Source organism: Rhagoletis pomonella, unplaced genomic scaffold (genome assembly GCF_013731165.1).
Source record: "Rhagoletis pomonella isolate Grant_MI unplaced genomic scaffold, Rhpom_1.0 Rhpom_scaffold_00004, whole genome shotgun sequence".
NCBI lineage: Eukaryota > Metazoa > Arthropoda > Insecta > Diptera > Tephritidae > Rhagoletis > Rhagoletis pomonella.
Window position 1 is genome coordinate 26,820,479 of NW_023458558.1, and position 26,540 is coordinate 26,847,018.

The window sequence follows — 26,540 nt, forward strand, 5'->3', positions numbered from 1 at the left end:
CACGCCCGACATTTTCCTCAAAATGAATTGTCATAACTATTGTCAGGACGCCTATGCCGAGGAGACAATTATCCGCTAACAACTTTATTGTCTTGACAGCATTGTCTAATGTAAACGCGCCGTAAGTGAAATCGATTTTTTTTTTAACATGCTGCATTAGCCCAGTCAAGTTAGCTCAATAAATAGAAACAAGCTGACAATAATTCGCATAAAGCTGAAAATTTGCACAATTGTTGCGAATACTATTATTTATGAAAGGTGTGTTCTCCATAGCATGCAAAACATAAATTTGTATGGAAACTTTTTGTATATATCTCTACTTATGTAAGTGCTCATAACCTCTACAATTATTACTCAATTTAGATGAGCAGGGCTTTATCGTATTCATTAAAGATCGTGCTTTGGCGTGCAAGAAACCAAAAGTTAACAAATTCTTTCATATTGGCATTTTTACCGAAAGTAAGTAATTTAAATTTTTTATTTTTTTTTTAATTATGCAAAATTGTCGATGAGTTAATCCTAAACAACTAATTTGGTTAGAAAATATCGTATACGTGGAATACAGTAAATTTAAGAAGCTTCACTATTGTGAAAAGAAATTTAAGACACGCCAGCTATATAAAAAAAATATGCAATTAAGTGAGTGCACTTTTTCACATCTTTAAAAATTAAAATTTGGCTATAACTGAAAACCTATTATAGTTTATAATATTTTAAGTTCATATTTAGATTCATCGAAAAATTTTACATATAAAGTGATGGTGTAGTGCTACACTGAGAAAAAGGATTAGTTTCGACAACTAAAGATATTTAGTTCCCGAATTTTGACAATATAAATAAATGTGTATGAAAATTGAGCACGTCGCGTACACCTAATCATTATTCAGCTTAAAACCAAAAATGGTTGCACCTAATCACGTATGTATGTATATCTTACGATCCAATTCAGCACTCTTAAAATTAGATACGTCAAATTAAAGCTAACAAAATTCTCCATTCGCTGCCATTATTGACATCATTGAGAGTTTTACTGTGTTGACAGATTATGTCTAACTCGCGTTCGCTAATCTGAAGAAATAGTAAAATAAATATTTTTTTTAACTACATTCAAGTTTATTATCGATCCCAATAGCTAAACTTTTTCGGATCCTTCAATTATTCCTATTCATAAATCAGGCGATCGCAATAATATATGCAATTACAGACCCAAACAACAACAAAACAAAGAACTTTTTCAAAGCTCTTTTATTTAGTGCTTAGAAGAAAAATTTTTAATCAGGTATAAATAATAAAATTATTTATGCATTTGAAGATTAAGCCCAACTTGATTTTATCTATACAGATTTTTTAAAATGCTTCGACAAGGTTGATCATACTTTTCTTATGAATAAACTCTCCGCCATCGGAATTAAAGCAACGCTCTCAAAATGTTTCAGTAGTTTTTTAACTGGGAGGAAGGTTTTTGTAAAAATGCGTACAATTATCCGTAATAGTAAACGCGTGGTCTGGCATGCTTCAGAAGACACACTACGTTCTACTGTTGTTTCTCATTCTTATTAATGATTTACCAAATCAATTTCTTAAATCGAAATGTTCAATGTTGGCGGATGATGTGAAGCTGTTCTTGAGAATCCGTAACGTGTCTGATTGCAGTAATCTTCAAATTGACCTTGAAAACTTTCACTCGTGGAGCACAGTGAATAATTTATATTTAAACGTTCAAATATGTTGTATTGTGTCGTATTCGAGGAGGACTATGTAGTCCTTACACTTTCAATTACAATCGGGAGGGAAATTAACTTTTGTGGAGCATGTGGACCATATTGTGTCTAAAGCATTTACAATGATTGGGTTTATTCTTAGGAACTCTGAAGATTTATTTGATCCAATGACATAAAAATAGCTGTATGTTTTGTTTGAACGTAGTCTCCTAGATTATTGTTGTATAATTTGGAACGCTTACTACCAAACTCATTCAAATAAAATAGAAAGGTGCAAAGAACTTTCCATAAGTTTGCATTATCGCAACTTCATTGGCCAAATGGTTGTCTGATTATTTGGGTAGGCGTAAACTGTTAGCTGTTACAGAGCTAATCTGATAGAAGAAGTTACTTCTTAATAATGTCTATTTATACACTGAGAAAAAGGATTAGTTTCGACAACTAAAGATATTTAGTTCCCGAATTTTGACAATATTTGGGAACTGTTACCAAGGATTGGGAACTATTACCATCGATTGGTAATTATAACTAAATATATTAAAGCTTCTAATATTCATCTAGGTTGTAACAAATCGTTAATTTAGTTGAAGGGTTTGGTTAATACTGATAAATATTTCTTTGAAGCATATTTCTACAAATTCCATTCAACTTAACGTATGGTTCATAAAAGGATGTTATTAAGCTCTGCTAATGCAGATAAGCTTTCTTTCAACACGTGGTTTAGTCATAGCTACCAAATCTTAGTTGAGGCAACCACGATTTGGTTTGAGAGTGGAACATATTCATGCTTGTGAGCCACCACTAAAGAATGCTGAGCGCTCTCTGAGCACATACGAAGAGCGCCAGCTGAGCAATGCACACAGTCCCACTTATTGAATCGTTTGAATGCGCTAGTATGCCGACCATTGCATTGTGCGTGGAAATCATTGCTCCGCTACCGCTGTTCGTATATGGGTGAAACACGCATGTGGTCCCAGAGCGCTCAGTAAGCTATGGCATGTCGATCGCTGCGCCATGTGTGCTATGACATGCCCATACTTGTTTGTCACAGTTTCAGTTTTGCTATCATCGCGGGTTGTTTCGGTGCGCGCATAGTTTAAAGTTTAATTAAAAATATAAAGTTCGATGCCAACCGGGGTTTTTCAGTGGATATATAATTCATGTGAATTATAATTTGAAAGTGTCTATTTAGCTAAGGAAAAAGCAAAGCAGTATACTTCCAGCAGATATTGACCTGGGTTTTCGCACGACTGTTCCTGTTTCATCGTTGTTTTTTAGTAAATTCTAAATTCACCATATACATATGTATTATTTACTTTAGTAACTAACTTATGTAAATATGTACGTATTTTTATGCTTAATATATGCAAATAAAAGAAGAAAGTAAACACAACAAACATCGAGTAAATTTTTATTTGTGTCAAACTGAAACTTTTTTCCCAATAATAAACGGTTAGCTGATTCAAGTCTACGGCAAGTTCACAAGATTAATTGAAAACTTGTATCAACCAAAGCATTGTTTATATTTGCTCAACAATGATTTTATTCAACTAACAATATTGTCCAATCAAGGTAGTCGTTTTGTAATTATTAACAAATATACATTTGTCCCAACTAGAAGTCTTAAGTAAATTGCAGACTTTCGTGAACTATATATTTATTTCGCCATATCCAACTATGCCACTTGATCACTATAACCAAATCTTGGTTATTATAACTAAACCTTTTTCTGGGTGTATACAATGTCCTTAATGGTTTAGTAGATTGTAGTGATATTTACGATTTGCTAAACCTCCATTATCCTCAACGTGAGTTGAGACAGGTTAGCATTTTTACGGTCACTGTACATCTTCTCGTGCTTATGGCGTAAAGTGGTAGATTATGGAAAAAGGGGCGTGGCACCGCCCATACAAATTAAAATTCTCATAAAGCTTATCTCTGGAACCGCTTATGCTAACGTCCCGAAAATTGACACAGCAACATATGTTGTCAATACCCTACTTACGGTGAATAGTGATCGATTTTGGAAAGGGAGGCGTAGCACAGCCCACACAAACTGAAATTCTCATATCGGTTATCTCTGTAACCACTTATTGTAAGGTAATGGAATTTATATACCTATATTTATACACATATGTATGAAATCGCAAGAATCATTCAATTGGGAACCATTTTCCTACAGATTTTAAGATCGCATCGAATGATTGTTGTTTTGTGCAAAAGCTTTTAGAAGAATCTGTGTGTTTGTCTTAGGATAAGTAGGTGGCGCATGGATTGAGAGCTTTCCTAAACTATTATATTTATGATCAGATTTGTTTCACTTTTAGAACACATATTAGTAACATAAAATTCGGTGTAACTTGGTAGCCCAATCGTGTGATGAAAAAATATTGGGCTCTGGCCCAGTCTTGATAAAAACCCGTGTGAAACCACCGTTAAAGATTCTGATGAAAAAAAAGAAAGAGTTTGTGTAGATGTGGGCAATTTACTTTTTAACCTCCATGACGCTCTCAGACAAATATAATCGAAAAACTTATTTATGGTCTGAATTGGTATATGTTTGACATATTAGTCAGTGATGAACATCTCATCTATACATACAAATATTTTTTATAAATGAAAATCGAGGTTACTTTTTCGAATTACTTTCGAAAGCTGGTGAAGAAATTTAAAGGAGACTTGGTAGAATTAGCATTAATAAATCCGGTATTAACGTGCATAATTCGATTTTAAGTTTTCCTGTAAATTCGCTATAAATTATGCTGGTGGACTTGAAAATAGTAATTAGCATAAGGGAGTTAAGTGTTGGTGACACGTAAAATTCAAAAGTGTATGAAAGAAAAATATACATTTTGATGAATGGACGTGGACGTTATTTAACATTTTCCAGGGCGTAAGACCAAGGGCCGTCGCCCTTGACAAATGTGGAAAAACCTCACTTTATTGGTATTTCACTTCATTTCATTTCCCGCTGGCGAAAGCCCTGGATGCGAACTCTCATCGTTTATTAATAGAATCTTAACCTAACCTGGCCTCGTTCTCACTGGATGGTTGCGTTTTCAAACGTTTAAGCTAAAGTTGTTTTAGAGTTGGCTGCTCTTTTCCCACAGCGACACAGTTTTAAAATATCTGTCAGGGTTAGAGTTCCTGAAATCTATGCCATTGATACTTACTGTAGTTGATTTTCTTTGGAATTGAAACACATTGACGTATAAATGGTTTTTATGCGAATTTATTATTGTTATAATTCATTCAAAACATTTTTCAATCGTTTTTGCTCTGGAATTTTATTTCATCATTTTTTATTATTTAATTCTTTTTACTTTCACGAAATAGAATTATTTATTTGCCTTCAAATCTGCATTTTTTTATACTTCAACAATAAATACAAATACGCAAATATGCAAATACATGCACAAAAATGTGTATTTAACTACAGCAATAATAATTCAAAATTGTTTATATTTTTGTTTTTTTTTTGTTTCCTTTTGCACTTTATATATTTGCCTGTTCACTTAAATTGTTTTTGTGTTTATAGTTTCTTTTAATTTGCTTTTTTTTTTTTTAAATACAAATTTGAACCTCTTTTATGCAATAAAATTTTATTACTATTTATTTCTAAATATGAAACGAACGCAACTCCTTGAAAACATCAAAAATAATTATTTATGTCTTTTTACTCGCCTGATTGCAAGTTTAATATTTTTTAGTTAAAATTTTTACATTTCTTAGATTTTTTATTATGCATACTTGTAAATATTATGTAATTTGTGTATATCAGCATTTTTCACTTTGTGTTTGTATGTGTGCGCGTTTGTAGTTTATGAAGTGTTGATGTCGCAGCCTTTGTGTTGGAGTGAATTATTTGCTTTTTGAAAATATGTACATTAGGGTGGTATACATTTTGTTTTTCAGCCATCCCCCAGAACTGAAGAATATCGAAGATAACCGATGATATTATCTTTTGTATACACGTTGTGTTAAAAATAATTGGTAAAATTTTAAATTTGAAAATGCATCATAATTTCATTTATTGAAGATTTTTGAAGGGAAATATGCTTATTCGATTAAATGATATTTGTATTTTCTCTATATAAAATACATACATATATCGACAATTTCAGAACCTCGGCGGCGCGGTTAAATAATAAACGATTTCAAAATAGAAAAATTCGGGTCTCCTTAATTTCGATATTCCACACTTCTGGAGGGTGGCAGCGCGAAAATTTCAAAAAGTTGATTTTCCTGTGTGATTTTGGACCGCTCTAATATACATACATACATATATTAAATTTGAAAAGATTTTTAAATTTTTTCTGTATGCATGTTTTTCTGTTTTTGTAACTTTTGTATATGTTCTGAAATATTGGAAAATGATAAAAATGTTATTATATATGTATTTATAGAAACTTCCCAACACGGTTCATCGCTAGCTGCCTGGTGTCTGTGTGTTGGTTTTTTGGGTTGTAAGTATATTTTCTTTGCTTTCATATATTTTTTGTTTAGGTCAATCAAAACAAATAATACAATTTCATATGTATTTACGTAATTGTGTTTTTTCTTTCTCTTATTTCTCTTATCCTTTTTTATTTATTTTTTTGTCTTTTTAATTTAAATGTATTTTGTGTTTTCGTTTACCTAATTTGCTTTTTATTTAAATTTAATGCTTGATTATATCAATAATATATAATTCACATAATTTTTTAACAATAATTCAGTCGATCTTTATTTTGCATAAAACTTTTAGCTGTGGTTGTTGTTGTTGGATTACTAGATATATATTTTTTCATTTAAGTTTAGGTATAACTTTAAATTTTTATTTTTCATTTCAGATCATTTTTAGCCATGTACTAAGCCATGTACATGTATTGTTCTTCGAGAATGCAAGTATGTAGTTTTGAGTAAATTTTTTTTTCTTTTTTAGCAGAAAAAGGCTTGAATTTTTGTGGTTCAGATCTTATGTATGTATGCATTTGGATTTTTTGCTTTTCTTTTTTGTGTACCTCGTGATTTTATTTCTTGATATTTTATTTAAAGGTGAAGAATTGAAACAACTACAATTGAAAGGTGTTTGGTTTGACAACCCATACGTTTACTGGATTATATCACAGTTAGTTGGCGCCAAAATGTATACTCACGTTACTACTTGTATGTAATGCATTTGAGATATGTGAAGAAATTAGCTCAAGTACGTTGTATAGTCAAGATATGTTTGCCTAATTTTAGGGTATCGTATTGTAACACCTGTTAAATAACCCGCTAAAAACTAGCAGTTGAAGTGCATATTTTGGGAGTATACAACTCGTAGATAGCCTCACTAATTCTTAGGCTTGATTTGCAAATTTTGAAGCAAACAACTGGTTTTTGTAAGACTGTGCTTTAGTTAAATTTTACAGGTTATACTTATTTCTGAAAAGACCTCAACGTATTTTTGCAGCAACTTGGTGTTTCCCAAAAATTTCATTGTTAAGAACGAACCAACGTAAGATGAGCTCAAGACCGGATATGTAAGAATGAATTGACACTTGCTCAAATAAGCAGTCATGGGCACAGAGAAAAAGCCTTTTCCTGTGACTAAGTCAGAGATGCTCAAAACAGCGTCCCGGGTGGAACTCTTCAAAGCTCTCTGTAGATTTTGTATGGACGCACACAGAGTATCACCGAATTAAATGAATTAAAGGGATTAAATATGTCTGCTAACCAGAAAAGCGCGGATCTGGATCCTTTTAGAACTGTGATGGATACCGCCTTCTCAGCGGGAAAAGCTCTTTTAAGCTTTCTATAAATTTTGTATAGTCGCATGCAGAGTAAAGCTCTCTCTGCCCATCGCTGTTTTAGATCAACTACGACCAGAGAGAGCTTTTGTTCCCTAGGAAACTACCAAAACAAAATATATCTACATTAAGTTTAATTTTCTACGTGACTGCGAAATTTTACTCGAGAATAAATAGAAAGCTTAGAAAGGTTATGCAAGCGGGCAAGGTAGTGCTAAATTATAGCAACGCAGAAAGTACTCTCTCCCTCTTACTGTCGCTTGCATTGCAGTATTGGGGTGAGAAAACTTTTATCCTATATATGTCTATACTAAATATTTAGAAAACTATGTACGCAGACTTTCTGCCCGCTAGGGTTTTATCCACCTGCTCTGGTTGTTATCGATTTGTATCACAAATAAAACATATTCTGCAGGACTAGCTTTTTAAAGCCGTGTGTATATTTTAAGTGTGCGCTCGCGAGTTAAAGCTCTCTGTGATCATCACTGATGTGCTCAAAGCTGCATATGACAATATGGGAATTTAGAGATTTTTCTTTTGAAAGTTACAAAAAGACACCAAAACACTGCGGCATCGTATTTAATGAGGCCGTCGACAAATTGGCTAGGGAAGGCTCATCGCCTGTAGTTGTGGGGCAGGAGCCGTTTTGTGGACTAAGTAGGTCTTATACGAGGCTCGTAATAGAAGCGTGGGTAAACTCAGAATGCAGTAAGTACTGGGGTGAGTTAAGGGGCTTTAGACAGGACACACTGCACCGTCACCAGCACAGGATTGGTCCTTCCACAGAGACGGACTGCCGCCTTTGCCTTAAAGACGAGGAGACGTGGGAGCACATTATGTGTGATTATCCGTTAATAGGCTGTAATACAACAGTTCTTCCATTGTCGATGCCCTTAAGGTCAGGAGTACGTCTCCCAAGAAACTTTCTGCTTTTATTAGGAAAGCTTGGACATCTTGGATCGTCAGGTTTAAGAGCCATCATAGGGATGCCAAAGATCTTCTCGGTCGCGGTCCCATAGACTTCACATTACATTATAATAAAATAATATAAAATATCGAAAATCGTGGCTCGGGCAGCGAAAGTTTCAATTGTAGTACAATTAAAAAGCTACGAAGAAAGCTTTAGTTTTTTTGCAAAATAGTGTTTAGCGTTGTTTATGTGAATGTATATAGAATCCTGACTAAGGTAGCGCAAGCTTATAAAAATCAATGGAAACCGTCAGAGGCGGATCCAGCGGGGAATTTTTGGGGGTTAAGCTACGTGTTAGTCAGTGGTGGACCCACGGGGGTGTTTTAATACATAGACGCCATATTATACATACATATGCGCCATATGAAAACACCCACCGTGGGTCCGCCACTGGAAAACGTCAATACCAAGAATATTCATCGCGATTTTAAAGTTCATTGCAATGATTCCAAAATCACTACTTCTTGCTATGGTTGGTTGAAAAGTATGTTTTCGCCAATTTTATTTTAATTATACATTCATCATTAAGTAGTTAGTAGGTATGTATACAAGCAATATTTTATAGTTATGTACGTATATGTGATTAGGTAGTTGTACGAGTTATTGATATTTATGTAGTAAAAAGCTTACTAAATTTTACTACAGAGCTGCAGAGTCAAGCAGAAAAGGGCGCTACAGCATGAATATTTTTTTTAGCGCTCAAGTCAGTGTTGGCTTATGTAAGTATGTAGTTTTCGAAAACAATATACTCGCTACATATCTACTTGTGTATATGCTTTGCTTAATATGCATGTATATATATTGATCTGAGTAGTTTACTAACTAAATTCATTTTTCTCATTAAATGCTACTGTAATAGCAGCAAACGCGTTTTTAAATTTTTTCATTCAAATTTGAATAAATTTTTAAATTTATTTTCACTTCTAATAAATTTTTATTATTTAAACTTTTCTTCGCTATGGATTTTTACTCATACATACATATACATATGTATGTATGTAAGTATATCGGGAGGTTCAAACTAGTTATTTTATTGGCTGCTTATTGTAAAGAATAATCATCATAACCTTATCTTTATAGATGTATGTATATATTATGTAGGTATGTAAGTGTATATATTTACTATTAAATACTATGCTTAGAACTTATGGCTAATGTCGTTGTTTATTGAAGTGCCATTTGCAATGCCATTTTCCATTCCTTGCAGCCAGCCATTACATAAATCATTCAATATTCGTCACGCTTTATACTTTTCTACATACATACATATAAAAGTACCACCATACATGTGTACTTACCGCATATGCACATAAGTATGTATGTACTTAATAATATGCAAGTTGCAAGATTTCACAATTTTATTTTTCTCTTTAAATATGTATGTATATGCATTATATTTTTTTTCTTAATTATATACTTATAGCAGTAATAGTGTTAAGTAGTATTGTTCAATGTTTTACATATATTTTTATTGAAAAATTCATAATATTATTTTGTGTTTTATGTATTACGGCTCTTTTGTATTTACGTATGTACATTTAAATTAGCAGAAAACCTATGTTAATCAAATTGATTTGCTATTTATGTATAAGCAACAACATTGGAAACGTAGGGAGTTTAAAGTTTTGATTGAAAAGGGAACAAAGCAATGTATTAATACGAAACTTCGGAAAATACTTTTTCAAATTAATTAAAAATGATGAGTGCGTGGGAAAACTTAAGTGAAATTGGATTGAAAGCCTTTTTCAAATCGACATTTGAACCCTTAGCGTTTTTCGAGAGCTTTTATAAGTTTGCAAAATTTCTCGAAACTCTTGTGCATGTTGAAGAGTTGGGAAAGTTTATGTAAAAAAATCGCACTGAAAGCTTTTTTAGAATTTCGAAAATTCGCAAACTTGAAAAAAATCAGTCATTTTAAAAGCGTTTACTTGTTAAGTATTGAGTACATTAAGATGTCGACAGAATAGCTGTATTTGAAAGTGGTTTGAATTGCATGAGCAAGAAATCAGTAAATAGTTTTGGACTCAAAAATACCTAAAATATTTCGAACTTAAACTACTTCACAGGTAAATGGAGCTTTCATGTGTAACGTTGAAATTGCCAAATTTATTTTTAGGGTATTAAAAGCTTCCATACGTGAAAGCTTAAGAATGCTTTCGGGCTACTAAAAGCTTTCGTGAGCGAAATGACATGTGCATGAAATCACTAACCAGCTTTTGACTGAGAAAGTACATTGAAATCGGGTTACCAGTTTTAAAAATATTTAAAGCCTCCATGTGTGAAAGCTCAGGAATGCTTTCGGCCTTAAAAAACGTACTTACTACTGTATGAATTGCAAGTGTATGAAATCACTTAAAAGGTTTTTGACTGAACTACATTGACTGAATTATATTGAATATTGCAAAAGGAAAAGAGCTTTCAGGCAACTGAAACCTTCAGGTGTACAGCTCAAATTTATGAAAGCGAACTGCTTCCTTATTTGAGTTTCCAGCTTTAAAATTTATATGTCGTCCATGTGTAAAAGCTTAAACAACTTACTGACTATTGCCTTTCAAAATCGTATGAATTGCATGCAAAAGGAATCACTAATTAGTTTTTGACACCAAAAACCATTGAGTATTCCATAATGAAATCAGCTTATAGGAAAATGAAACATTCAGGTGTAAAGTTCAAACTTTAGAAAGCTGAGCTGCCTGCCAGAGGGAGTTTTTAGTTTACAAAATAATGAAGGCTTACATCTTTGAAAGCCTTTTGAGCCTGTTAAAAGCTTTGATGCATAAAATCTTTACAAACATCCACACTATTGTATTTTAATTTGTATGAGTTGCGTGTGTGAGTAGACACTTTTTCTTCCCCAAAAATGAATAATGAAATGAGATTTTAGGTAATTGCAACTTTTGTTGCGTAGAGCTCAAAATGGAAACAACCATTTGCTGTCAAAGTGCGACTTCAGTTTTTAGATTAATGTTTGAAAGCTTAAAAGCGCTTTTGAACTATCGAAAGCTCGCATGATAGAAAGCTGCAATTGATTTAGAAAATGTGCTTAAATTTTAAACACTAAAAAGGTGAAATCAATATATCCCTATAAAAATGGAACTAAAAAAAAAACAGATGACTCTTAACTTTAAGCAGTTATGCAAAGCCAACTGCTACAAAAGAAACGAGTATGGAGTTTTCTTTTATATAATTTGTAATTAATTCGTGGTTACTTCAATTCTAATCTACTAAATATAATAATGCCTCGATTTGATTGCTTATTATTTATTTAATAACTTAGGGCACTAAGCCTTACATTTGAAACAGAACTTACATTTTTCAAATGTTTAGATTCCAACTAACTTTTAAGCTGCTTGTTTTAATATTTATTTTGGGTTTTTTTTTTTTTTAACGAATAGTTGTTGCAAGAAAATAACTTGAACCAATAATTTCTATTGCAATTACTTATGTATACGTGTTTGTTTGTTTATTTAAATTTCCATTACCTAAATAAATATTTTACCACTTCTCTAGCTTGAATGTTTACAATTCTGAAAAATTTGAAACCGCATTCCGAAATTTTTATTTGGTAAATATTTCCTTTTATTTGGATGCATTCGAATATTTCATTATTTATTTGGTTATGCGAGTCTGTTTTTAAACAATCTAAACTTTGTTTTTTTTTGTTTTTTGATACCACACGCTGTTTACTGAGAGTAAGTTATTGTTGCTGCCTGGATTGTTTGGGTTTGTTTGTATTTAGTTTTTTGCAATTAAAACAGATTTTTCAATGGACTATTTTTGAAAGCATCACTGAGACGTTTTTTCAATTTGGCTGAAAATAAAAATGAAATGAAAAAGACAAATTAAAACTAATGCGTAAATATTGGCATGTATGGAGCAATTGAAAAATAAATGCTATCAAAAATTAAGGGAAAATTGTAAAATTAAAATTCATACATAGTAAAGAAGATAAAAGTTTTGAGTTGAAAAGAAAATTTTATAGAATAAAAGTTTAAAAAGCAGGAGAAAACGATAGACATGTATGTACATTAGGGTGGTCCTTAAATGTAGTAAGCAAATTTTTACATCAGATTACCTAAGCCTCAACCCCTACGTCGATGCTAATATAGTCGAAGGTAAAACATATAAATTTTGGTCCCTTTCCTTTATGGAGTTTCAAAAAATTAAAATGAATTTTATAATTGTTTAATATGTTCAACTGATTAGTATTGAATGAAATATTTAAGTGAATCTTAAGTAATAAGTAGACTGCTGATTTTTATGGAGAAAACGGAGCCTTAAAATATGTACCACTTGACTAAAAACAAAGCTTATAAAAATTTGTACACACTGCTTTTAGTTATGTGGAACATATTTCTAGGCTCCGCATTTTTCATAAAAATCCGCAGTCTAGTCATAAGTAATTTTCTCGATGTTTCACCAATAAAAATTTTTTGTTTGTTTCAAAATAATTATATTTTAAACTACAATACTAAATATTCAATCTGAAGGTGTCTGAACTTATATTTAAGACGCAATTTTTTACCATAAAATATTGAAAGTTTTTCTGAAGATTGTTTTTTTAAATTAATTGTTTTCAACCAATTTCGTGTAAGATGCACGTAAACATTATTAAATAGCTTATAATTCAATAGCAGTTTTATTTAAGAATATTAAATACCACCCAAAAAAACCTAATATAAACTATGTGAATTTAGTAAATATTTTTCAAATTAAAACCATTTATTTAAATTTAAGGCGCCGTATTGGATCGGACATTTTGTATTTTCACATTTTCATTTCAGATTAAAATTCAGTGACCTCAAAAACCCCTGTAAACCTGAATTCATGTGAATATACTAATTTTTTAAATTATGGGCACAAAATGGGCATCAAATATCACTGCGCAGCTTATTGTAAGGAGTCAGATAGACATTTTTATAAGATGCGAGCGTGTCACTTTAATTCGAAATACGGTGAGACCCTGATATAACGAAGTTGAAAGCGCAGTTATATTTAGAGAATATCAAGCCCTCCATGCAACCAAAAAAGCTAAAATTAAAAAAAAAAAATTCTCATAAGTATAGTATAGTTTTTCCTTATAACGGCTAACCGTCAAAATATTAAGTATTCGCTACGTAGAGGCTTTTGCTAACAAAACTTTAACCATATGTATATTTCGAAAGTTGTCATTTATATAGCTATGGAGCGTTTTTGTCTGGAAAATTTTGCAAGAACGACACTTTTTCAGGGGACTCAGCAGCCATTTTTCTATACTGAGTTTTTAGCTCTGTCAAGATTCGCTGTATCGCGCTTTCACTGTGCATGATGAGTGAATTCCAAATGAAATTAGTTGGCCTGAAGAATATTAGCGGAAAAGTTAGACGTTCTAAGAGTTTACCAACTTTATTTATTATTTCAAAATGTTAGTATTAGAAAGATGTGAAGGGTTTATAATTCTAAGATATATGAACGATTTGTTTTGACTAAATAAGTAATGAATGGTATTTAGGTATGTAACTATTTTGTGGTGTCGTTTATAAAGAAACTTGTTAAATATTTTTATGCTAAATGTAGATTTTTGTATTAACCTTAATATAATCCTCTTAAAAAAGTTGCATACTTTAAACGCTTCTTGGACATACATATATTTTATGTAAATAAGTATGCAACTTTGAATATAAAATTATGTATTTACACATGTTGATTAAATACTTGCCCTGAATCACCTACCATGCTGCATGATGATTGAGAAATAAGTACGTATGATTATATTTTGGGCGTTGAATAAAAATATAAATATGTACGCACATCGAATTTTCGTATGATTACTTCAGTTTTGTAAAGTTGTTGCTGCAAGACTTTATGGAAAATAGTTCCAAATCATATGCTTCTAGAACGGTGATGGTCACCGCCTTTCATACAAAATATCACTAGAGTAGCATTGGATTTGAGAATTTAGCTAAAAGCTTTCTAGGCGTGAACAACAAAAAATTCAGCCACAATCCCTGAAAAGATTTTGACCTATCTAGACTAAGTATAATACCTAATAGCCTATTTCCACCAAAGACGTAACTGCAGTTATGAGCTCAGATAAGTTCCAAGAGTTTTAATATGGGGTGATTGAAAATTTTCATTTCTTTTCTACTTTCGTTTGGTCTTGTACTTAATGGGAGCAGTTACCCCGTTCGAGTGATAATTTCGTTTTTCCAATAGGTATAAACTGCAGTTAAGGCTTGGTGGCAATGCACTATAAAAGTTAGTTTCTTGAGCCATAAAGTGTTCGCTTATTGTAAATAAGGAGAAAATTTATTAATTATTTAAATTAATAAAAAAGAAGAAATCATACGAAGCTTGAATTGAATGGTACAGAATTGAATCTTTCACAGAGGGTTAAATATCTTGGAGTGCTTTTGCGTCCTACATGTAACTGCAGCATTTATAGAGGAGAGCGAGCATGGAATAATGATAGGCAGCAAATGGGCTTAGGTTAGGTCAGTTAAGCTTGCATGCATCCCATCACTTATGGCGTTTGTGTTTCTACGAAAAATGTTGCATTCTCATCGCCCTCTTCTTAGAGGGAATATTTCGGTAGAAGCAAAATCGGCCTTAGACATTAAATGAATATCCATTGTGTTACCACTAAAAAGAAAAAATATTATCTTGGAAAGGCACATAAGGCAACAAAATAAGTTTAGAAAAGCGCTGGATGCGCGTAGTATGGACTGATAGACTTAAATCTGCGCTTTGCAAAAGCAGGCAAACTGAAAAGGTAGCGCTGAGATGATTCCAGCTCATCATCATCCAGACAGCTGCGGCACATCGGTTACGCCCTAATATTAAGACGCATGATCTCCCATTGGGCAGTGTCCAGTAGAAACCCCCAACAAAACCGAGATTTGTCACTTAGTAAGCTGGAGCAGGTTCCTAGGATGCCTATGAGCAACTACCTGCTAAAAGGACCTTGCAATGACTTCTCTTTCTATGGTGATGGTTTATAGGGGCCGCTGTCTGGAAAATTCTACGGCAAGCAGCTTCCTACAATATCAGTGAGCTCCGGAACCCAAAATCACTCAGCTGTGGAAGTAATACGAGGCAAAAGCGAGGGAGAGATCAGAGAATCCTAGACCAATTTTGACATTACCATCACCGATCCAATGACTCTGATTGCCGCTTGACTATTTATTAAGAGCAGATCCCTCTAATTGGAGTACGCTACAGAAGTAGGGTAGCCTAATTTAATATCTAAGTGTAGTTCCTCACAAAAGACAGCTCTGGCATCCTTGAAAATATTCACGAATCGCTTGTATTGCCTACTAAAACTTAAAAAAAAAAAGATTTTTTTTACTTATTTCCTCAATGTAATGAACATTTTTATGTATGTATATATCTTAACCAATATTTTAGTAAAATTATATGTATGTATACTTATGAGTTATGTAGATGGTTTGAATTGGATATCGCATGCAGCGTGTGTCTTCTGCTAAATATTCTGTGTAACAAAAATACATGTAAGTACATGGAAATCAAAAAGATAACTTATTTCCCATATTCAGTTAGATAACTGTATAGTCACATACATACATACAGACAGACATTGGTAACATTCCTGTGCCGACTTATACATAAATGTGAGTAAGTAAGTGCAATGTAGGAGAGTGATGAACGGTTTGACTAATAAATATTAAAATAATTAGTAAAATTCCCATTTTATGTACATACATATGTATGTATGAATATTATTTGTGTGCAACCATTGATTACAATAAGTAGGTAGTAGTAATTACATAATAAGAAAATTATATAGTAAAATAGTAGATGCTTAGTTTTCCAATTACTATTCGCATACTTAGGTATACACTTCAATACAGTTCCACTTGGCGAGCATCCACGCATTTTTGGCTAAATGCACATAGATAGATAATAAACACATTTGTATATATGTATTCAAGTAGTTTTACATTTGATCCTGCCACCATCATCTTCTTCGCTCGCAAAGATCGCTTGCTGCCATATGGTTATGTATGCACGCTTACTTACCAATTAAAAAATGCTTTTAAATTTTTTACGTATGAAATGCCAAATCTTTTTCATACAAGCTGCAATTATAAGAGAGGCACACACACAAACTTACCTTATAGACTTATACAAAATAATTTTTAAGTAAGTAGAATTTTTATTTATTTATTATAAGCAAAATAAGTAAGTACTTCATGTTTATAGTATGTATTTGTTGCAAATTAGTACATTTGTATGCATGTACGAGTACGTCAATATTGCAGGCATGATGTAGTTTTCATAATTGTCAGTACTTATTTGAATGTTACAAGCAGAAAGTTGTATGTATGTATGTATGTATGTATGCAGTTAGACATTGATGGGCGTGGAAACCAATAAATAACAGGAAACAGCCAGTATTTGTTTATACACAAAGTGGCATGTTGAGAAGCAGTGAGAGAGAGAGAGAGAGAGAGTGTGTGTGAGAAGTAGATTGATAGGCATGGAACAATGTGGGAAGAATACGCCGTTGAGTAGGATACAGATAGATAGAGAGAGAGACAGAGAGCATAACTAGTGAAGGCAAAGAAGGTACGGTACATATGAAATATGTATATAGAAATATATTTCTAACTTACAAAAAAATTAGCTATTGTTTGTGTTACCAAACAGGGATACTAATCAAGGTGATAGTGTCAAAGCAGTGTTGCAGCATGTGGTCTACCATATACACAAAAAAAAATTTAGTTACATGAGTAAAGATACCACCAACAGATTTCCATTTACCCTATGTAAAGAACGTGTCAAGAGTTTGATTTTCGATTATTCATCAATACCCGCCAAATACATACATATGTATGTGCATTAGACTGCATCACCAAAAAAGTTGCATTTTTTCGGAAAAATATTAAGATTTACGTGAGTTGGACCGGTTTCAACATACCTCTAAAAATTTAGTTTTTTATGAATAAAAATAGTTTCTTAAAAGATTTTTTGAAAAAAAATCCGCTCAGATGACAAAACAGTTTAAGCTTAAAAAATCTACATAAAAATATTTAAAAATTTGTTTCAACGGAACTATAATTTTGATGCTGTTTTTAATTTTTTTTCAAAGAATTGTTTAAGAAAACCTTGAATAACCGCTTTAAAACTTTATCGATATAGACCTATGAGATATCAGTGGAAAGGTATTTCCTCACCATTTTAAGTCATTTGCAAAAAAACTCATTCACGTCGCGTTTTCTCTATCAAATTCCAAAACATTTCAATTCAAAATTGGAATAACACTCGTTTATCTTACCTTCCTCTTTGATACTTTGAATAAGCTTATTTGCAAAGAAATAAAAAGCGTGAAGAAATACTTTACCAATGATGCCTCATAAGTCTACATTGGTAAAGTTTGGCTGAGCTATTCAAGCTTTGCTAAACCAGTCTGTGAAAAACGTTCACAAATAGCATCAAAAATCTCATTAGGATGACTTCGTTGAAAATTTCTTTTTAATATTTCTATGCAAATTTTTTAAGCTTAAACTGTTTTATCATCTGAGGTGATTTTTTTTTTAACTAGTTAAAACAACTGTTTTTATTACTAAAAAACCTCAATTCAAATCGGTCCAGCTCTCGTAAATGTAAATATTCTGCTGTGATATTTTGGTGGAGTTCTTAGCATATAATCGGCCAGTGGTCAGTCGGCCGCTGTGGTGTAGTGGTAAGCAGTGCGCGCTTCCACTCCGCAACGCCTGGGTTCAAACCCTGGTCAAAGCAACATCGCAAAAAATATAGAAAAAAGGTTTTTTCTTAACAGCGGTCGTCCGTCGGCAGGCAATGGCAAACCTCCGAGTGTATTTCTGTCATGAAAAACAGCTTCTCATAAAAATACAATCGCCGTTCGGAGTCGGCGTAAAACTGTAGGTCCCTCCGCTTTGTGTGGCAACATCAAGGCGCACGCCACAAATCAGAGGAGAAGCTCGGCCAAACACTAACATATGTGTAAGCGCCAATCTATTATTCTTAGCATATAATAGATTTCATAATTCCAGTGGAAAAGCAGTTCCGATTTTTTTTTTTAATGGGGAGTGATGCTGTCTAATGTACATATCTTACTTGTATTTGGGCACATAGCTTTCGCTATAAGAATATTCCATATTCATATGAAAACCCGGACTTGAAGAACAAAAAGTGTTTCCAGTCTTGACGTATGAGAGCCATTGCTAAAATACTTGGATAAAAACGAGTGAAACGGCTACATAAATTAATTGAAAATGGGCAAGGTAGCTAACCAAACCAATACTTATGCAAGCCAATTCGAAGTATTTGGTTTAAGTGCCAAGAATGCTGTAGAGTAACCTACTGGTGCCGAACTGGTTCGGTTCTAGAGAATTTAGAATCATGGCTAGTACGCGTTAACTCCTTTCTGTTTGCTAGTAAATGTCCAACGAAGTGTCAACAGCTTATGATCTTAAATCTTGTCGCAGAGGTTAAATATTTAGGGATTTACTTTGACTCACAACTAACGTTCTCAACCCATATTAATTACATAATTTCCGAAGCTTAAGCTATGCATCATGCATCGTAATGGTTGGTTGTTTTGGGATCCCTATGCTCTGAAGTTTCCTTTTGTTGCTTCATTGAGATCTAGGTAAGAATGTGCAGTTTTCATTTGGCGCCCATATATGCTTATATATTAACCTGATTTAAAGGGATTCAAAAAATGTGTATTAAATTTTACTTGAACTATTTAAAACTTACGGAACCTAATATATATTTTGTTGTCGACTTTTTAATTTAAGTTCATTTAATAGTAGCCGATCGTTTCTCGCAGCCTCTTTTGTTGCTAAAATAGTGAGAGGCACCGTCGATTTTCCTAATATTTTGTAGAAGTTAGCTTTATGTGTTGTGCCCCATAATTTGGGCAATGTCCCTTTATTTTAGTCGGAATTTCCGAAAACCAACTATGTAAAATTCCTGACTTAATTCAGAACCCTTATTGAGTTAATTGAGACTTCTGAATATTATCCGTCTCTCTCCGTTAAAACACTTAATTTTATTCTGCTAAATTGCTTTAGATAGGATTTAAGCTATTATGCTTTATAGTCAGTAGGGATTTGTGTTCCATTTGATTTAAATTTTTCTTTGGGTGCATTGGAGAGAACAAATCTACATAAGGTTTGTGGAACTTGGTCAGCTAGTTAAGCTTACATGGATCTGCCTGCACTTGCTTGCTATAATTAACCCATTTTGCGTAGGAGGAAACATATTATGAAAAGCTACGCAATGTACCCAAAATGGTGTAATTGTACTGAATGTACGTTAGAATTAAAAAAAGGGCCTAAAAAAGTTAAATTGTGTCTACCATCTCACTACAACTCTCCACCCATGTTGGCATTGTAAGTATACTTTATTAATGGCGAAGCTAGAAAATCATTTTTGGCGTGACTGTTATGGACGTAGAACTGCTTCAATTAACGTTGCAGGAATTTAATCTATTTCTATTTTTTTTTTGCGGTGGGATATCAGAAAGAAAGTAGCAAATTCGATCTTTATTTTCACTCATTTCCAAACAACTATGTGCTTTACTTATAACAAAGATTCACACAAGGTAGAAGTTGCAACCGAATTTAGCTTTCTTTGTAGCTGATGTTGGACACTAACAATACAAAACAACTTAAGCAGTTCTTACTGCTCTCTGCGTAAATGTACCAGAAGGAATGCAATATAACTAAATAGAGGGATAAGTATTTATATATGAATATTTTTGAAAATATTTCAGACTTTCTTTTATTTACTCCAACGAAAAGTGTATGTCAACGGTTAAACAAAGCTAAGCTGAATTAGTGTATGCCGATCATTGGTATTTAACAGTTTTAGAGAAAACTCTAGACGTTAGAGAAGCGGTAAGTAATTTTTAGAGTGTAAAGTGCAAGCGAAAAAGCGACAAAAGATAAATCATGCAACTAATGACAAACATTTTTTGTTCCAGTATTATTTTAAAGTCCAGAGTTGTTTGTTGTGCTGTTGAACTTTTCACTAGACACCGCAGCCTAAATGAAAGTGTCAAAGTAGGGGTGAAGAAAGCAAAAATAAGTATAGCATTGTGCGCTTTATTTTGTTTGTGTGACAGTAGGGGCAGAAGAGAGGAGAAAGTCGCATATGTACATATGTATGTTTGTGCGTAGTACTTATGTATGCTAATGCAGAGGGGTAGTGACAGAGAGAGAGAGAGAGCGAGAGCGAGAGCGAGAGCGAGATAGAGTTTAATTAATTAGCCAAGTGCGAGTATAAGTACGAGAAATAAAAGAACAACATTTAGTTTTTGTTTTAGTTTATATAATTTTTATTCAAGTTTTTTTTTGCTGTTTTTCTTTTTTTGAAAGTTTTATGTGTGTTAAATTTTCAAAGTAACAATTTAATTAATGTAACATCATTTCTTGTTTTTTTTTTCTTTGCTTTTTGTTTGTTGTATTTGTATTTTTGTTTTTAGTATTTTTTGTTTGTTTTCATGTACCGCTATGAATTCAGTTTTTTCTTGTGTTTTTGCTTTTCTTATTTGCATTTTGTTTGCACGGGAGCTTTTAGGGTTCTAACGTTTCGTTTTTGTTTTGTTTTTTGTTTTGCCTTGTTTTGTTTAAGCTCTACATAATAATGTAACTACATATATGTATATACTCATATAAATGTTTTTTCTTTTTATACATTTAGTTTTCCCTCTGTATTTTGTTTGTTTGTTTGCTTGTTTGTATATACGCTTGTTCGCATGTATGTTTGTATATATGTATGTATATTTATTTATGTATATGTCATTGCTTGTTTGCTTGCTACATGCTGCATGTTTAGTTTATGTTTTTACTTTTATCCTCGTGCTATTCGGTTTTTGTTTGTATGCCTTGCTGAGTTTTTCATGCAATTTACGTTCCATTCTAATTTACATACATACATTCAAATATGGCACATTTACTATATAATTATATGTATAAACTCATGTGTGCTTCTCTGTTCTATTCTGTTTGTGTGTTTTCGGCGCAATTTTAACCAATTTTTTTTATACACTTTGCATTTTGTCTAGTTTTCATTATAATCGTTCCACAAGCCAATATACATACATATAACTTAATACATATGTATGTATATGTTTGGGTTTTGTTTAATATACATACATACGTTCTTTGCGCTTCACTATAATATAAGTTGATCAGCACTGAATTTATTTACCTACGACTTTTATTTATTATTATAATTTTTTTGTTCTGGTAACTAAAAGGCTTACACCCAGAATGGTTGTTGTTGTTTGTTTTAAATTTGCAATTTATTAAACTTAAGTCTCGCCATTTTCTGAGTTTTTGTAATAACTCCAATTGTTATGGGCAAGTAGTGAATGTGTTTACTATTTGTTACTAAATTTGTATTTAATTTTTGTTTTCAGCAATATTTAATTTATTTATACTAAATAATTTTAGAACTTGTTTACTTTTTTATTTGTTTTCAAATATTTAAATACTTTTTATTTTGCTATATTATTTTTTACTAATAATAATTTTAATTTTTCTAGTTTCAAGTGAAATTATCTATTATGAACGTTAAGGGTTCAAAGGTTTTAGTCTAGGGAAAAATAAGAAAAAATCTTTAAGTACAAGTAGGCTAAAGTAGTTTTTAAATAAGTAGCTCGAGAGTAAGCTTTACAAATTTGGTCTTTCAACTGCGCCATAATGGCTAAAGGTCTGCGTGGTTACTGTTTTGAGTAGTAGTCTCAAAATTTCACTTTTATGTAAGATTTATCTTTTAAGGGGATTTTCGAAGACTAATAGACTTGATTTCTGCCAGTTTTTTTGAGTGTTTGTTTTATAGGAAACCGTATCGAAATATTTATTTATGTAATAATTTAACTCGCTGAAAGCTAGTTGAAAGTTTTAGTAATTCGGGTAACTGAGTAAAAATACTTTCTACTTAGCTAAAAATTGTCTGTACCTTCAATGCGTAAAATTGTTTGTAAATTGCAGAAAAATATGGCTTGGCAAAGTTTATTTATTGTTTGATAAAAACAATATTTAAGCATGAAACTGTGTTTTTTTTTTTACTTAATTCACAATCCTATAATACATGCACGTATGTATGTTCTTGTACGCTAATTATTATTATTTTTTTAATTATATGCGTATTCATTTACAGGTTCTGGGTTGCAATGTTGCCTGCGTTATGTTTCATTTATTTTTGTTCTCAGTTTTATGTATTATTATAAGTATATGTATGTAGTTTATTCATAAATACAATTATACACGACAAAGCCGTAAACAACAATTCTAAACATCGCTCTAAGAAATTTTATTATACATACAATAAATACGTACATTTATTATTTTTTTTTTCATTTGTATTCTGTTTTGCTGTAAAAAAACATACATGCAGAGCATTTTATTGGAAATTTCAGCAAATGGGGATGCGGAAAAAGTTGGTAAGAAAAACAAAATAAACTGTAAAATCTAAAAAGAAAAAGAAACACGAAAGGTTTGAAGAAACCACAATAGTTTCGTGGAGCTTTGTGAGGAAGGTTGCAAGAGTCTGCAATAGAATAAAAAAATACAGAAGTAACTGAAAGTAGTTTTGTGTAAATTGCAAAAAAAAAATACCTACGTTTAGTGAACATAAAATTAAATTACATTTTTTGCTATGTAGATTGCATGAATTTGAAGGTTTTTAAGAAAAAAAAACTGCGTTTGTTTATGTTTTAAGTTTTGGGTATGCCTGCCTTCTGCTTTCGCAAATCTTTCACCAGAAAGTAGGTGCAAATTTTTCAGTAACAACTAAAGCAAAAGTTAGAAACTAAATAAGTGAATAGTTTCTTTGAAAAAACTCTTTGTTCAGTGGGGGACTGTAACAGTTATTTTCAAAATAATATATATGATTATTTATTTTCTATTTTTAAATAAATTTGTTTTTGTTTTGTTCTAACAAATATAATAATGCATCAATATTTTTGTAATAAAAACTAATTAACAATTTAAAGTTCCTAAGAATTAACAATAAATAATTTAACAATTATAATTTTTCTTAACAAATTTATATTACACAAGGAAATTCTTAAGAGTAAATAATTGCACAACAAATTTATTGTAGTAGAGAAAAATTATGTATGCATCTATCATTTTATTTTAAAATTTTCCTATTTTTAAAGCCAAAAATTTCCTGCTTGCACTCAAATTATCTTTGAATCATGACCGTATTGAATTCTGCTCTCTTCACGAAATTCCATTGAGCACGCAAACCACTTACGAGCAGCAATCCAGCTTACCATATTAGCAACAACACGAACCCCCTTTTTTTAAAACAGTGGCGCTTTGGCTGCAAAAATTATAAGAATGCAGAAGAGCTGGAGCAGAAATCAGTTATTAAACTTGGTGAGCAAATACCGCGCATTGAGTGAAAGCACTCTCTGGTCGTCGCTCACACATGTATGTACACGATTTAGCAACTGCGATCTTTCTTCCTAAATTATCGAAATCAGTCACGAAGAAAACCTATGCCACAGTAGAAGCTATTTAAAGCTTTACGTATATTTTATACAGAGCTTTAAGCTTCCCATAACATACGAACACTCTTACAGCTAAAATACAGCAGTCGCGATCGAAATACATACATACATATATGCAGTGGGAAAAGCTTTTTAAAATTTAAATTAAATTTTATATGTACGCCTTCAGCGTAAAAGCTCTCTCTGCTTATCGTTGAAATACAATTTTATATGCACGCATTCGGCGTAAAAGCTCTACGTGGTTATCGTTTAAAAACACAGCCACGACCAAAATATGGGCTGCGTATTATCGAATTTCCACTAGGCATTGAAATTACAAAAAATGTATGCCAATTAAAAAATGACATGTGGAAATGAACTTAATGACAATTTTTTAAAGTACATACTAACACGATTATTGGTTAATGTCCGACTTTGTGATTTGGCATTTGTGCCTTTTTACGCCTAGTAGAAATCCAGCATAAGAAGCTTTTTAAATTTTTTTTAGGTTTTTACAAAAAAATTAGTTTGGGAAACTATGTACATTACACAAAAAATTTCAATGCCCCTGCCCTATTCCCCCTGTCAAACTTAAAAGACCATTACGTGGCTGATTTTCTGTGTTGAAGAACTTTCATCTACATTAACGTTATACAATAGAATGCGTGAAATGTAATGGAGTATCCAGGCCTATTATGAGGCTCATTCATCACTTGATTATTTTGTGCCTAAAAGTATGCAACGTCAGCACAGAATTGAACGCAATTTACCTAACTAGCGTAATTCAAACGAAATTAAGTGTATTGCGAATAGAGTTTAAGTTTCATAGATATAGTGTTTACCGATTAACTTTATTTATTAATTTGGAAAAGAAGGATGTTTGTTTAATCTTGACCTTTGCGAAAAATTATCACTAACAGACAAATAAGTAAAAGTAAAAATTAAAGACAGAATTTTCTCGATGCTAACCTTAGAAAATTTCCATATTTGGTTAAGCCGAATTTTCACTAGGCATTGTATTGACAAAATTTCAGTCCTTCTTCCCCGTTGACTTCCAACAAGTACTGCAATCATCAGTTTCCATATAACATTCGCTTTAAGTGCCATTGCCTTTTTTTGGTGAATTTTGTCATTGAATGCCACGTGCAAACTCGGCATTATAGAAGTTTACTTTGTGATATTACAAAAAACATATTGCTTGAATGTAAATATTGATAAAAATATGAACGTAGGACATCCTAACAGGCGCAATCAATTGCGACTACATAAAGTCAAACATAGAGTACATAAAGTATGGATAGTTACACAAGTATACGGCTAAGTTAGTACACATAAGTACATAAGTAATAATTCGGTAAAGAAAAACGAACGCACAAAGTTACAAATGTATTCGCTTTTGGAGTGCAAATCGCTGAATTGTTGTGTAGCCTCTTGGTTGAATGTGGGTGGAATCGTTACAGCACTCACTTCGTATTTCAATATGGATTCATGTTAAGTCAGACCAGATGTTGGCTAGTTGTTGTTGTAGTTGTAAGCCTGGTTGGATGTTTTTTGTTTGCTTGTTTCTTTGTTGTTTCGGTGTTGTTGCTGTTAAGGCTAGTTAGTGTGTGTCGACAACATTCTTGCTTACTCATTACAAACTTGAATGCAAATGCGATTTGTCTCTTTTATGTCATAACTTTAATTTGTGTTTTTCTGCCGTTTACTTGCACTTTTTTTATGTACAAACATAAATGATTTAACAAAAAACCATAACTGCCATAATTAATGGCGCGCACACAAATACACATTTAAAGTTAGTATGAAACATTTAATTACAAAAATACACATACAGAATTTTTTGTTTCAAAAACAGCACAGAAGAATGAATAAAAAAAGAGAGACAGCAAGAAAAAGAGAAAGAGAGAGAAATAGAGATAAAGAAAATAGAGAAAAAGAGATAGTAAGTGACATTGAGTTATAAAAATTTTTTTATGTAAGTTTTGGTATGTTTAAAATACTTATATGAATATGTAAAACATTTTTAATTTTAAAAGTAAAAAAAAAAAATATATATATGAATATGTATGCATAAAAAATATAAGAAAAATTTATGAAAACAAATTTACTATGTAGATTTATTTTTATACATGTAAGCATATATATGTATGTAAGTAGTACGTTTATAATAATAAAGAAAACATGCTGCAAATCGATATGTACGAGTATAAACATTTATAAGTCAATTTGTATGTCAATATATGAATATTTATGCAAGTGAGTCATGATTAAGTACATAAGTATGCTTATTAAGTGTTAATAAAGTAAATACTTTTTATTGAGGGCGATCGTCTGATATGTATGTGCAGTAATAAAATTATCTATATGCCTTTAGGTGCATGTTTATGAGTGTAACGATATAAATTGCATATAAAATAGTTGTACTAAAATTTCTAATTTCATAAAATCTTTTATATAAAATATTCGTTGTTTATGAAACAGGATAAGTTCTGTTTTAATGATGTGAGATTGTTATAAACCCTAGTTGGAGGCACTCATATCCTTCTTGCATAGTTAATCGACTTTAAGGAGCGGCTTGAAAATTTTGTGCAATTTTT

The 26,540-nt window shown here is 31.9% G+C and overlaps 1 long non-coding RNA gene across 1 annotated transcript in view; it reads right to left on the reverse strand.

Annotated features, from left to right (window-relative positions):
* Window positions 1-24,017: 24,017 nt before the first annotated feature.
* Window positions 24,018-26,540, reverse strand: part of LOC118737365 — an 8,752-nt gene continuing 6,229 nt past the window's right edge. The window contains exon 2 of the long non-coding RNA XR_004992810.1: window positions 24,018-25,698. This is a non-coding gene — a long non-coding RNA (uncharacterized LOC118737365). The remainder of the gene's footprint in view (window positions 25,699-26,540) is intronic.